Here is a 12,831-nt window from a genome sequence, read left to right as displayed (position 1 = left end):
GTACAATTAAATTTATATATTGTCTTGTCTTAGAAACAACACTGATCCAATCTAAATTTTCAATGATAATGCTTAAAAGGCAAGAAAGTTAGATTATCCTCATTTGTTGTTTATGATTTTATGATCTTTGTTTTCATTCAAAGTTTTTATGCTGATGAACAGTCATGGGCAAAATGAAATCTAGAGAATCATCATTATGATTATTTTATCAGATAAACATTTTGACATTAAAAATTCATCAGTTAAAATATGTTGACTTGTACTTAGTGCATTCTTATAGCAATGATAATTTAAAGAGTAATTTCCATACAAAAGTTGTTATAATACATTGGATTTCACAAATTTTGCTTTTACTGGCATATGGATTATGTAACAGTAGTAGTAATAAAATATATAATTTGGGATTGAGTTAAGCTGTATAGAACAACACTAGCAAAAATATTTTCAATAAAATAGAAGTTAATGTATATTATAAATGAAAGAATTCTGGAGATAAGGTGATATATTTTCCGTATATTTATAGGACCCAGCCTCCTTGCAGCTCATCATTCTTCCCCTTTCATGATGCAGCCCCAATCCTCGTGGTCCAATCATCACATGGTTCTTTTAGCCAGCAGGTAGAGGAAGGGACAAAGAGGAGCCCACAAACAATACTGTAAAATGTTGCTACTTGGCTTCATATATCTGCAGTTGAGGCTGGCCATGTCTTTTTTCAATTGAGCAGTAATATGACCAGTCAAAAATTAGAGTTCTGTGGTGAAGGCATGAGGGGTAAAAGATACTGCAATGCAACTGTCTGTTATAGATGGATATTTTAGTAATTAGTGTGATTTAATTGTTGGAAGATTAGAGAAAACATACTCTTCATGTGATTTTACTTTGCCTCTTTCTGTATAGGAATAGTGTGTAACTGAGCTGTATTTTTAAAGACAATTTTGTCATTAATAATAGTAAACAAACTAGTATAAAAATAGAATGCATAGTAAGTTTAGAAATAGAATACACAGTAAGTTTCATTAAAATTCAGCTGTTTAGAATGAAATTGCCTAATTCTTTCAGGCAACTCATGCTAACAAGTTGTACTTAGCATAATTGCTGAGTTAATACTATTTTTTCCAGATTAAGTTTTTTTTATTTACATTATTATGACAGTTTTCCTCTGCACTTAGAGTAATAGCATCTTGCTGATATATTCTAGGACCCAGAATTAAGCCTTGTTATTCTACCTTCTCCACCTGTTCATTCCCTAACACCTACAAATACACACACACACACACACACACACACACACACACACACACGGTAGGTATCAGAACATGTGCAATCTGTGGGTTTTCTGTCCTTTGAATATCCTAGCAGTTTTTTTGTATATTTATAAAGACTTAAAGACATTTAAAGGTTTGGAAGAGAGGCATCAATTTTAATACCTCAAGCAAATTTCCAGAGCATTCCCAACCATTTATGAATCTGCATTTATAATTTTAGCGATGAACATAAATGAAGAGTTGCAAAAATATAAAGCACCCCCAAAAGTATTTATAAATTTTGTCATAATCTCACTAAGACTTTTTCTTGAACTTGAAAATATAGATTTATGAATTTATTCTGAAAAAGAAGCTGGAGATAAATAGTAAGCAACAAAATGCTGACAAATAAGACAAGGGGAACTTGAATTCTCGGATGTCAAAAAGTACTTACTATGAAGTTAAAACCTGACAACAAAATGGATAGTTAGATCAACGGAAATGCATTAATATCTGAAAAATGTGCTTTAAATTTATAGGTAAATATCATGTGGCAAGGCTATCTACATAGAATTTAATATGGCTATATGCAAAATTAAGTAACTGTGAAAAATGAAAGTTTCTTCCTATTGCATATCATACACAAAAATATATTTCAGATGGATCCAAACATTATTGACAAAAATGAATTAGAACCAAAATTCTGATTCTGTAAGTTCTAATCTCCATGTGGGAAAAGGACTTACAATAGGAAAACACAAAGAACACAAAGATAATTAACCTTACAATAATTTAACCTTAAAACACTACAACCTAAATTTATATATATATCCACATATATATAAATGAGTAGAAAAGAGATTGAAGACTATTAATATGGTTTGGCTGTGTCCCCAGTTAAATTTCATCTTAAATTTCCACATGTTGTGGAAGGGACCTGGTGGGAAGTAACTGAATAATGGGGGCAGATCTTTCCCATGTTGTTCTTATGATAGTGAATAAGTCTCATGAGATCTAATGGCTTTATAAGAGGAAGTTTCCCTACACAAGCTTTCTCGTTGCCTGCCACCATCTACATAAGATGTGACTTGCTCCTCCTTGCTTTCCACCATGATTGTGAGGTCTCCCCACCCACGTGGAACTGTAAGTCCATTCAACCTCTTTCTTTTGTAAATTACCCAGTCATGGATACATCTTTAACACCAGTGTGAGAATAAACTAATACAAATATGTACAACATTGTTAAGAGAAGTTACCTTCTTTAAGGAATGGGTGTTGTGTGAGTTAGTCTTTGAGAGTTTACTGAAATACTACTGTGTAGTTTTAAGCCAGAAACAACAGTGTAGTGAGTCAATGTATCATTTTTGGAATCAAAACAATTAGGAATGGGAGAGAAAGCAAAGAATTAATGCATGGTCTGTGTTGATCATTTTTATGACCCATACTTTGAGAGAAATATAACTTCTCCATTTGATATATACAATGATGTCAGGATTTGGTAGTTTGCCATAATCTAGAGACATTCTTATCCCACCATGAGGAACTAGTCCAAGGGAAGACAAAGAGGAGAAAAATGTGGTTCTAAGAAGTAAGGTTCTAACATGGCTCTAAGAAGTAAGTCAGCCCACTAGGTGAAAAGAAAGAGTCCTGCAGCTTGATCAGTGGTACCGTTGTACAGTGTTCTAACCTAAAGCCTAATTACATCTTAAGGAAACCACTAGAGCCTAAGGACTTGACCCGTGAGTAAGTGCGCCACTAAATATGACCTACATGATAAACCACTTTAATGTTACTAGAATTGTGGTTTCTTACATTCAGTATATTTATTTAGTGTAATGACTGTCTTTTTTTTCCCCTTCCTGTGAAGTTACTATTAAATTGAGACTACATCTTAAAACTGATGATCCAAAAAAAAAAAATAGAAAAAAACAAATGGAAAAGCACTTCAGCCCAGCCTCAGCTTATACAAAAACTAACACAAAATAGATCACAGAGCTAAACGTGAAAAATAAAACTATAAGGAAAAAAAATAGGAGAAAACCTTCAGAGCCTAAGGCTACATAAAATGTTCTTAGATGTGACACTAAATTCCATAAAAAGAAAAACTAACAACTTGGACTTCATCAAAGCTAAAGTCCTATTCTCTGTAAAATCCTGTGTGAAGAGGAGGTTTCATAAGGGGAATTTTCCCTGCAAAAGCTTTCTCTTTGCCTGCTGCCATCTACGTAAGTCGTGACTTGCTCCTTCTTGCTTTCCACCATGATTGTGAGGTTTCATAAGAGGAAGTTTGTAAAGATAAGTTATAGAGTGGGAGAAAATATTTACAAAACACAAATCTGACAAAGACCTTATGCCTACAATATACAACAAGCTCTCAGAATTCAACAGTAAAAAAATCAACTCAGTTAGAAAATGGGCAAAGGACGTGAATAGATAGTTCCCTGAGAAAGATCTATAGATGGCACATAAGCACATAAGAAAAAACTTAACATCATTACTCATTAGCGAAATGCAAATTAAAAGTACAATGAGATATCACTAAACACCTCTCACATTGGATAAGATTTTAAAATAGTAGTAACATCATATGCTGACAAAGATACAGAGAAGTGGTTCATTCATACATTGCTAATGGGAATCTGAAATGGTACAACAATGTTGGAAAAAAGAGCAATTTAATTCTTGAACATTTATTCCAAAGAAATGGAAATTTATGTTGACACAAAAACCTATGTAATACGTATGTTCATAGCAGCTTTATTTGTAGAAGCTAAAAGCTGGAAAACAACCAAAATGTCCTTCAAAAGGTGAGCAGTTAAACTATCTATACTCTGGAAGGAGGCTCAGCAGTAAAAAGGAATGAACTATTGACACATGCAACAACTTGGATGGATCTCCAGGAATGAGGTGGAGTGCAAAAAGCCAGTTTCAGATTGCTCACTATATGATTCTGTTTATGTAACTTTCTTGAAACAGTAAGTTTTTGGAGATGGTAACAGATTTCCTAACTGTACGATGGTCATACAAGATGTTACTGTGAACAAATTGTGGACAATGGGCTCAGGTCACTCCCCGATAGGATGTGTTCTTCCAGGCCCTTGGTCCCTCACTCACCCAAGAATGGGGGAGAGGACCCAGCCAGGTGCAGTGAGCTCATTTGAGTAAATATTGGACCCCAAAGAGTTTTGCAGAAAGTGATTTATTAGGCCAAGAGAGAGAAAGAGAAATCGACAGAGCGAGCGAGTTCCCCCACTGTGGTGTGAGGAGATCCAGAGATGGAGTCGCACAGATGAGAGGGGGACTTTTAATCTGGAAGTTCTTTCTGCCCTATTCAAGTTTTCTGTCCTATGAAAGGAGTTCCTTTAAAATTCCGCTGGAGTGATTGATCTTTGATTTCTGACATCTGATTTGTTATTTGGCCCACAGTCCTCCCATAGCTTCTTGCAGGCTTTTCTAAACAAAGAAAGTTCACCTGGGCAGTCCATCTTCCAGTGGGCATGCAAGTTGAACAAAGACCTCCAGTCTCCCAGATGGAGAGGTAGGTGGAGGTATGGCACTGGGAAGTTCTTGCCTTTGAAAACACTCCCCTTTTGAACCTGGGAAGAGAAGTTAACACATTCCCTCATTACCATAGGGGGAAACTGAATGAAGGGCACGTGGGATCTTTCTGTACTATTTCTTCCAACTGCATGTGAGTCTACAATGATCTGAAACATACCTGTAATTCCAGCCATTTGGGAGGCCAAGGCAGGAGGATTGTTTCATGCCAGGAGTTTCAGACCAGCCTGATCAACATTGTGAGACCCCCATCTCTACAAAAAATTTTAAAAATTAGCTGGGCATAGTGGCTCATTCCTGTAGTTCCAGTTACTGGGGAGTCTATGGTTGGAGGATCCTTGAGCCCAGGAGTTAAAAGTTGCAGTGAGCTATGATCACACCACTACACTTCAGCCTGGGGAATAGAGCAAGACCCTGTCTCTCCAAACAAATTAATAATAATATAAACAAATAAAAACAAAAAATGAATGGGCTTTTAAACCCAAGAAAAAAGGAACACAAAACTCACCAGTATGGTTAAGTAACTTGTCCAGAGTTCTGCAGCTTATAAGTAGCAGAGCTTAGGTATGAACTCAGGACCTTAAAATTCATCTCTATTTCATGACCCATGCTACCTTCCTGGAATGCCTTGCTCTTGAAGTAAACCACCATAGTTTTTACATACATGACTTGGGAGCCATCTCTCCAGACTAGCAGATAAAATTTAGATCAGATTGTAGGTTGTAGTCAAATTCCTCTCAACCTGTGTTATCCAAAATATCTGGCAGTGCTTTTCAAGCATCACAAGATCACCTGGGAATCTTGATAATATACAGTTCCTCATTCAGTCAGTTTTTTTGTTTGTTTGTTTGTTTGTTTGTTTGTTTGTTTGTTTTGTTTGTTTGTTTTTTTTTTTGAGATGGAGTTTCCCTCTTGTTACCCAGGCTGGAGTGCAATGGCGCGATCTCGGCTCACCGCAACCTCCGCCACCTGGGTTCAGGCAATTCTCCTGCCTCAGCCTCCTGAGTAGCTGGGATTACAGGCACACGCCACCATGCCCAGCTGATTTTTTGTATTTTTAGTAGAGACGGGGTTTGACCATGTTGACCAGGATGGTCTCGATCTCTCGACCTCGTGATCCACCCGCCTCGGCCTCCCAAAGTGCTGGGATTACAGGCTTGAGCCACCGCGCCCGGTCAGTCTTGAGTACGCCTTAGCCTTAGCATTTCCAATAAGCTCCCGGCTAATACTAAAGCTGCAGTCCGTGGGCCACACATTGAGCGGCTCTTTGTAACTAAGGTGACTTTTAAAATGGTTTATAACAAACAGCATTTCAGATGTGGTTAGGATGCCGCACTCCAGGGGCATACAGAATGAGAGAGAAGCAAAGTATTGTCCGGGTATAGTTTAAGTATGGAGATCTAGCCATAGGGAAAGCAGGATATACTTTATCTATATACATAAATAAGTGAAGGGGAGACAATTGACAGGCATTTTGAGTGTGGAAAGAGAAAACAAGAATCAAAGCATGATGTTAAAGTGATGCTGTGTGGTCAGTTGCTAGACTATCAGCTGTTTGCTGTAAATGTAATGTCCACTTTCTACATGCATTTGTGAGGAAGATTACTGATAAGGTAGAAAGCTTATTTTTTCTACAGCCTAGACTGGCATCAAATCTGATGGCTTCATTTTCATTCATTTAAATATTTGGGGATTTGATTTGTCCTGTTATCTAAACTAATTAAGATCAGAACAGCCAATACTGCTGTTTATTCAGGGGTACAAATGTTTCCTTTTTGTGTTACTGAACAGCATGAAAACATTGTGCCAAAGAGTTCTTGATGCCCTATGTTCAAAGTCATTCTTTAATTATTAATGCTTTTATCAGGCTTTATGCAAGGTGCCAGGTTTTCTGAAGTAACTAAAACTTGATATGGCTTTATGTTATGATGAGAAATTAATAAACGAGGATGAGAACTGGGGAAATGAAGTGTGAAATTATGTGGTATTTCAAAGTGTGAGCTTCCTTTGTGATCTGTATTTTATCATGTACTAGCTCGCATTTGGTGGTGCATTTGCTCATGGGTCAACAAGCCCTTAGGCTGTAGTAGTTTCTTTAAAATATCAGGCCTGAAGTATAGACTAACTGTACCACTAACCAGATTGCAAGACTTGTATTTCATGGGGTGTTTAACTGTGCTGAATTACTTCTTAGGACCAAGTTGACGCTTTTTGCCTTTTCCTCCTCCCTTAAAATACTCCCTGATGGTGAAAATAGGAGTGAAATATACAGCTACCCTTGAGAAATTCACATTCGCACTGGTCACCTGTCTGCCTCGAGTCTTGCCCGCAACGTCCCCTTGAGCCTCCACATCACTGCCAGAATGAGCTTGTAAAACACACATATGATCTTCTTATCTATAGGATAAAGGTAAATCCCTAGGCATGGATCGTGAGGTCGTTTGTGCATTGGCTCCTGCCCTTCTCTCTGGTCTTATTTCCCATCCCTCTGGGTGTTCTGGTTGTACTTAACTACTTGTACTTTTAAAAGCTCAACTTGCTGTCTCCTGCCTCAAGGCCAACCTATAATCTTTTCTCTATTTTGGATGCTTTTTGTCCACTGCCACCTGGTAAACACTTGGTGCTTAGCTCAGATACAGCTTCCTCCCTGAAGCTGCCTGTCTCAGTCAGGCTGTTAGGTTTCAAAAAGTAGAAACCTACGAATAAAAGATATTTATGTCAGTGAAAGAGCAGGCCACTTTCTGGACATCCCAGAATAAGGCAGGATACATAGCAAGGGCTTTGGGGATGGAAGAGGACGGTCAGGAGCCAAGGTTGGTCACATCCTGTCTTGCGACATTGCTTTGTCTCTAGCTCTTTTCTTTCTGTGCATGCTCCCTTCTTCCCTTTCAATTTGCAAAGTGATGCTCTGGCTTCTCAATTCTTCTGTCACTTCACCTTGGTCACAGCTTTGCTTTGGCTTACTCTAATGGCAAGTTGGCCCTGATTCCACATGAATTTTCAGATCAACTAAGATCTCCTTTTCAAATTAGCAGGGAGAGATATTTGGATGGACCCAGTTAAGTGGCCAGTTAGCTATGGCTGAAGAGGGTGGTCATATCTTACATGCGTCATACCTTTCAAGGCTGGGAGAATGTGGTTAGTGCTGCTGCTTTGAGACTTAAAAGTAGACCATCATTTTGCTTCCTCCCAAGTCCCATTTTACTAAGCTACTAAACACTCGTTTTTCCTTATCCTTCACTCAAAGGGTCTAAGGTACTCAGATTTCAGTGTGCAGCATCTTGCCCTGTATTAAGAAATCCTTCGGCTGGAACACCTGAGGTCAGGAGTTCAATACCAGCTTGGCCAACTGGTAAAACCCCGTCTCTACTAAAAATACAAAAAATTACCTGGGCATGTTGACGCACGCCTATAATCCCAGCTACTCGGGAGGCTGGTTGCAGTGAGCTGAGATCATACCACTGCACTCCAGCCTGGGTGACAAGAGTGAAACTACATCAAAAAAAGAAAGGAAGGAAGGGAGGGAGGGAGGGAGGGAGAGAGAGAGGGAGGGAGGGTGGGAGAGAGAAACACTTCTCCAAATTCTGAGCTTGTTTTCCCTCTCAAGGTTTCTGTGTGCCAAATAAGAAGACAACTTCAGTTTTTTGTGTGGGCATGATTTCACTGGAGTTATTATAAAATCTTTGCTTTGGTTGATGAAATGAATGCAATTCTTTATTTGGGAAGAAATTTTTTTAGTAAAATTTAAAGAAAACTCTGTATTTAAAATTTCTTGTGCTGTGAAAATTTATCTACTTAAGCTAAAGATAGTAAAATTACATTTAGGTTAATATCTTGCTCTCTAAAACTATTTCCCATGACTATTCCATCGAGAGTACTTTAGATGATAGGCAAAATTTTCTATGAAAACTATTTAGGTGGAAATATCCTAAATATACTCAATCCTAAAGAAACTCAAAAAACGCAATTAAAACTGAAATCGGTCAGAGAATTATACAGTTTTCTCTTTAAATACATACTACATCATACGAATTCTTCCACTGTGCCCTATTTTTAGAATTTATCTTACAAAACATTAGTTCTATTATAGGGTGAATAAGAACATGGTGAAAATATTATTGTTTATTGCCAATGCAAAACACTGGTTTTCAAGGATTCAGTTCCAAATAGCCTGCATGATCCTCCTGACAAACCTGTTCTTCATGCTAGGATTTGCAAAATGTATAGAATGACCTTCTATGGGTGTCAGAAGGAAGATATGCCTAAGGAAAGAATTGTGTAAAAATTTATTTGGATTACCAGATACCTTCTTTTTCTCTCTCTTCATTTCCTTTTTCTCCCTCTTCTTTTTTTCTTTAACCAGAAGTCATAGAACTCAATTGTTCTTTACTTTTCCCAGTTATAAGGAGAGGATGTTGATACCTGTTTTGCTTTATCTTTATGATTATTTGGGGAATCTTGTGAATAGACCTTAAAACTATTTTGAGACACTGTTGGTGCCTACTGTACACGGCAGAGGGAACAAATATGACTAACACATGGCCCTTACACAAAAGGGTTAACCCTTCAGCAGACGGAAGGATTCTTCCCTGGAGAATTGAAAAGCCTCATTGTGGAAAGGGAGATCCCTACATATACACAAAGAAAAGACCAACTTGTTGCTCAGGCCTCTTCCAGGGCAGCACAGACAGCTTGTTAGTGTCACACTCTTAAGTGCAAATGCACAGCCAGGAATCATTGCACTTTTTCGGGAGGTATCTGAAGACAGGGAGCGTTTAGGAAAAAAGTGAGAGAAAAGAACTCAGCTGGAACAAACAATGTAGGGAGGAACAGACAATAGATCTGAAACTAGAAAATGGAGAGAGTTGATAGGTGAAGTTGAGGAAATCCCTCACAAAGAAGGACAAAAACAAAGAGACAGTGGGAAAGAAAACTCCAGGAAGTTTGGGTATCATTCCAGCAGGTCCAGCATCTAAATACAGGAGTTTTAAAGAAGATAATAGAGATAAATGGGGAAAAGAAATTGTCAAAGAATATGTAAGAACATTTATCAGCATCAGTATCTTACATCTTCAGATTAAAATGGCCTAGCAAGAAGAATGAGAAAAGACCCAGATGAGGGCACATCAATAAAAGTTCAGAACAGGAGACCAAGGAGGAAACCTTAAAAGCCTCCAGAGAATGGAAAGAGAAAGAGATTGAGATATCACAAATAAATTACAAAAAATCAGAATGGCACCTGAATTCTCAACAATAGGATTATAAGTAAGAAGACAGAGGAACACTATCCTTACAATTCTTAGAGGAAATGATTGTCATTATATAAGCCCCTATCCATCAAAACATAATCACAGATGCGACTAAAATAAAGATATTCTCAACATGGATCTGGAACCATGCTCCAGTTCCTGAACTCTGGTAAAAAGAAAAAGGTGCCAAGTAAAGGTAACAATCATGGGACAATACTTGGTTCAGTGGAGAACATTAGTTATATAGTTTAACAACTTTTAACTCTTAATTTAACCAAAAATTGTGATGTGAGTCTATTGGAATGCTGGTAGGATGGGATAGGAGACTTAAATCCTCATCTTCCAAAGTAAGAAGTCAATAGATAATTAACAGAACTGTGAAACTGATAAATCAGAATATCAACATGTTCAGGAAAATGAAGGTCAGCAGCAGAATAGCCTGCTAAAAGAGTGGAAAATAGTTGCATCCTAGCAGCAGGATTTGGAATCGCTGGGCAAGGGAATGCTGTTTTCATTATAGGTTTTTACTACTGTTTGACTTCTTACGTTGTGTATACATTACTGTCATTTTAAAATCATTTAAACATTTATTTTCTATTTTAAAACTTGATATGCATCCAAATTTGGTATGAGCTATCTTCCTCAAACTTTGCTATGAGATCCTGAAGAAATATGTGATGTATTTCTTTATATCATTCCTTGTTCCCATTCATTCACTTAACATTTACTAAGTATGTCAATGTGTTGTTGTGTGCTAGGTGTGGGGATATAACAGTGGAATGTGCAGGATGAAGCTTGATGCTCGCTGGGTTAAAAAAAAGAAAAGTGAGCTTTCTGCTGAACTGAGGTGGTTTTATAAACATTCAGTAAACACAGTGCATTGGGTAGAAATAAGCATGGGTGAAGGCATTGAAATTCATATTTTGTCTTCTCTGTAACTGGTATAAACTTCTTCATAAACCCCCATCCTACTGGGTAGTTGGAAAATAATTAAATTTGCTCCTTAGAGTTATCTGGCTTGTCTGCTTTAATATTTTTTTTCATGTAAATATTTGAGTAATTTCTAAATTTAAGTCCCTATGAGAGGGCTGTCCCATCACTTGCCCTCTCGTTTTAAGGGAGTAGGCAGTTAGAGCATCCTCCCTGTGAGCATCACTGATCACTGCCAGAGGGAAAAGGACTGTGGTGAATTACACACTGCCTTTTAAAACTTCAGCTTGGACACAATTCACTTCTGTTCCTCCTTATTAGCTAAAGGAGGTTACATGGCCACTTGGTGGACAGTACTCGACTTCCCCACCAAGCTGCGCCTCAAGCTGCACAGCTTTGGGCAATGCAGCCATGTCTTCTTTACAGCACATCCAGCGCCCTGCAAAAAATCAGGTATCTGGGAAATTCTGATATGAGGAATCTAGAGGAAAATAAATGTAGAGATAGAAAGAAGAGCAGAAGTAACTACCGACTACCATTAGGTCTCAAATTCAAATTAATTAATTGGTGGGACAAATATGGGGGCACAGGAAACTCATATTAGTAGGTTCTATTTTGGGAAGACAAAAAGCAGAATAAGTTCATTGATTGAATCTGCTGGAACAGGAGGAAAGAGGGAGTGGGAAAACCTAAAACTGACTATAGGGAGAACTCTGTTCAGTAATCAGATGCACAATTAGTTTAGAAAATACTATTTTATGTGCAAAAAAGTGGGATTGCTTTCCCTTAGAATTTTTCTATAATTTTATTGTATTGGCTTTCTCTTTAGGAGAAAATTTTAAATACAAAATATTCAGGAATGTGAGTGAATACTTAGGTTGTGTGCATATGTATTTTGATTATATATTGGGACATGTTGCCTAATTAAACTTAAATATTTTAATGGTATCTCATTTGCTATATCCTTGGAGGATAATTGGAACTCAGTAAAGAATATTCCCTCTAATGTGTTTTGTTTTTATGTAACAAAGGCAGTCTTAATGAGCCTTTATCTCATTACAATGTATTACTAATAGTGATTTAAATATAAAAATGAAAGGAAAAATTTATCATAAATTTTATTCTCTTTTAGGCAAATAATACTGCTTAACTCACTCATTTTTCTAATTTTAAAATTAGCATTTGATTAAGATAAAGCTTACTGATAAAAGATGTTGACCTCTTTGATAGCAAGCAAATTTCTGGCATTTTGTGAAAAGGTAAAGAGACAATTACAAAGTTTTAGGAACAAGAAAAAATAGGCATTTTAGCATATTAATTTGGCTAATTCAGAATGAAACAATTACTAGTATTGTTTTAATATCTTAAAATAACTCTGTGGCCTTGAGTTCAAAAGAAATGCAGAACATTAGTGCTATGCTATTATCTATGGAGAAAGGAATTTCACCATGTGTTTTTTTCTTAACCTTGTTTTAATTGATCAAATAATCTAAAGTGTGTTTTCCCATTATATTTGAATGCACTAAGATTTAATAATATCATTCTTTCATCTCTGTCATTTAACTTATCTTTCTGTTTAACATAGATGAAAGTATTGTGGAACAAAATACAATTCTTACCAAGCCAAAAAAGCAGTAATCTGAACAGCATATTCTTATTTTCCTAGATGTATACCCAGCATAGCCAATGTAGAAGCTGCTTTCCCCATTGGTATCTATCCCTGAATCAATGATGCAGTCATCTGTACCAGCCATTGTGATGGTAGAAATGACTGGCCAGTCAAGCATGGGCCATTAATTTTGAATACATCCTTGAAAATCATACTGAAAAATAAAATGGCCAGCTTCTTT

General features: G+C 37.0%; 1 protein-coding gene across 10 annotated transcripts in view; it reads left to right on the top strand.

The window, feature by feature from the left end:
• Positions 1–12,831, top strand: part of PAM (peptidylglycine alpha-amidating monooxygenase) — a 282,041-nt gene that overhangs the window by 90,442 nt on the left and 178,768 nt on the right. The window contains exon 1 of one of the 10 annotated variants that reach the window (XM_074383125.1): positions 7,064–7,212. The exons of the other annotated variants lie outside the window; for them this stretch is intronic. The gene's annotated coding sequence lies outside the window, so the exon portion shown is untranslated. Of the gene's footprint in view, positions 1–7,063; positions 7,213–12,831 lie in introns of those variants that run through there. 10 annotated transcript variants of the gene reach the window in all.

Source organism: Saimiri boliviensis, chromosome 1 (genome assembly GCF_048565385.1).
Source record: "Saimiri boliviensis isolate mSaiBol1 chromosome 1, mSaiBol1.pri, whole genome shotgun sequence".
In the NCBI taxonomy this organism is placed as follows: domain Eukaryota; kingdom Metazoa; phylum Chordata; class Mammalia; order Primates; family Cebidae; genus Saimiri; species Saimiri boliviensis.
The sequence above is the reverse complement of the archived record's forward strand: the minus strand, read 5'-3'. Positions and strand labels throughout refer to the sequence as shown.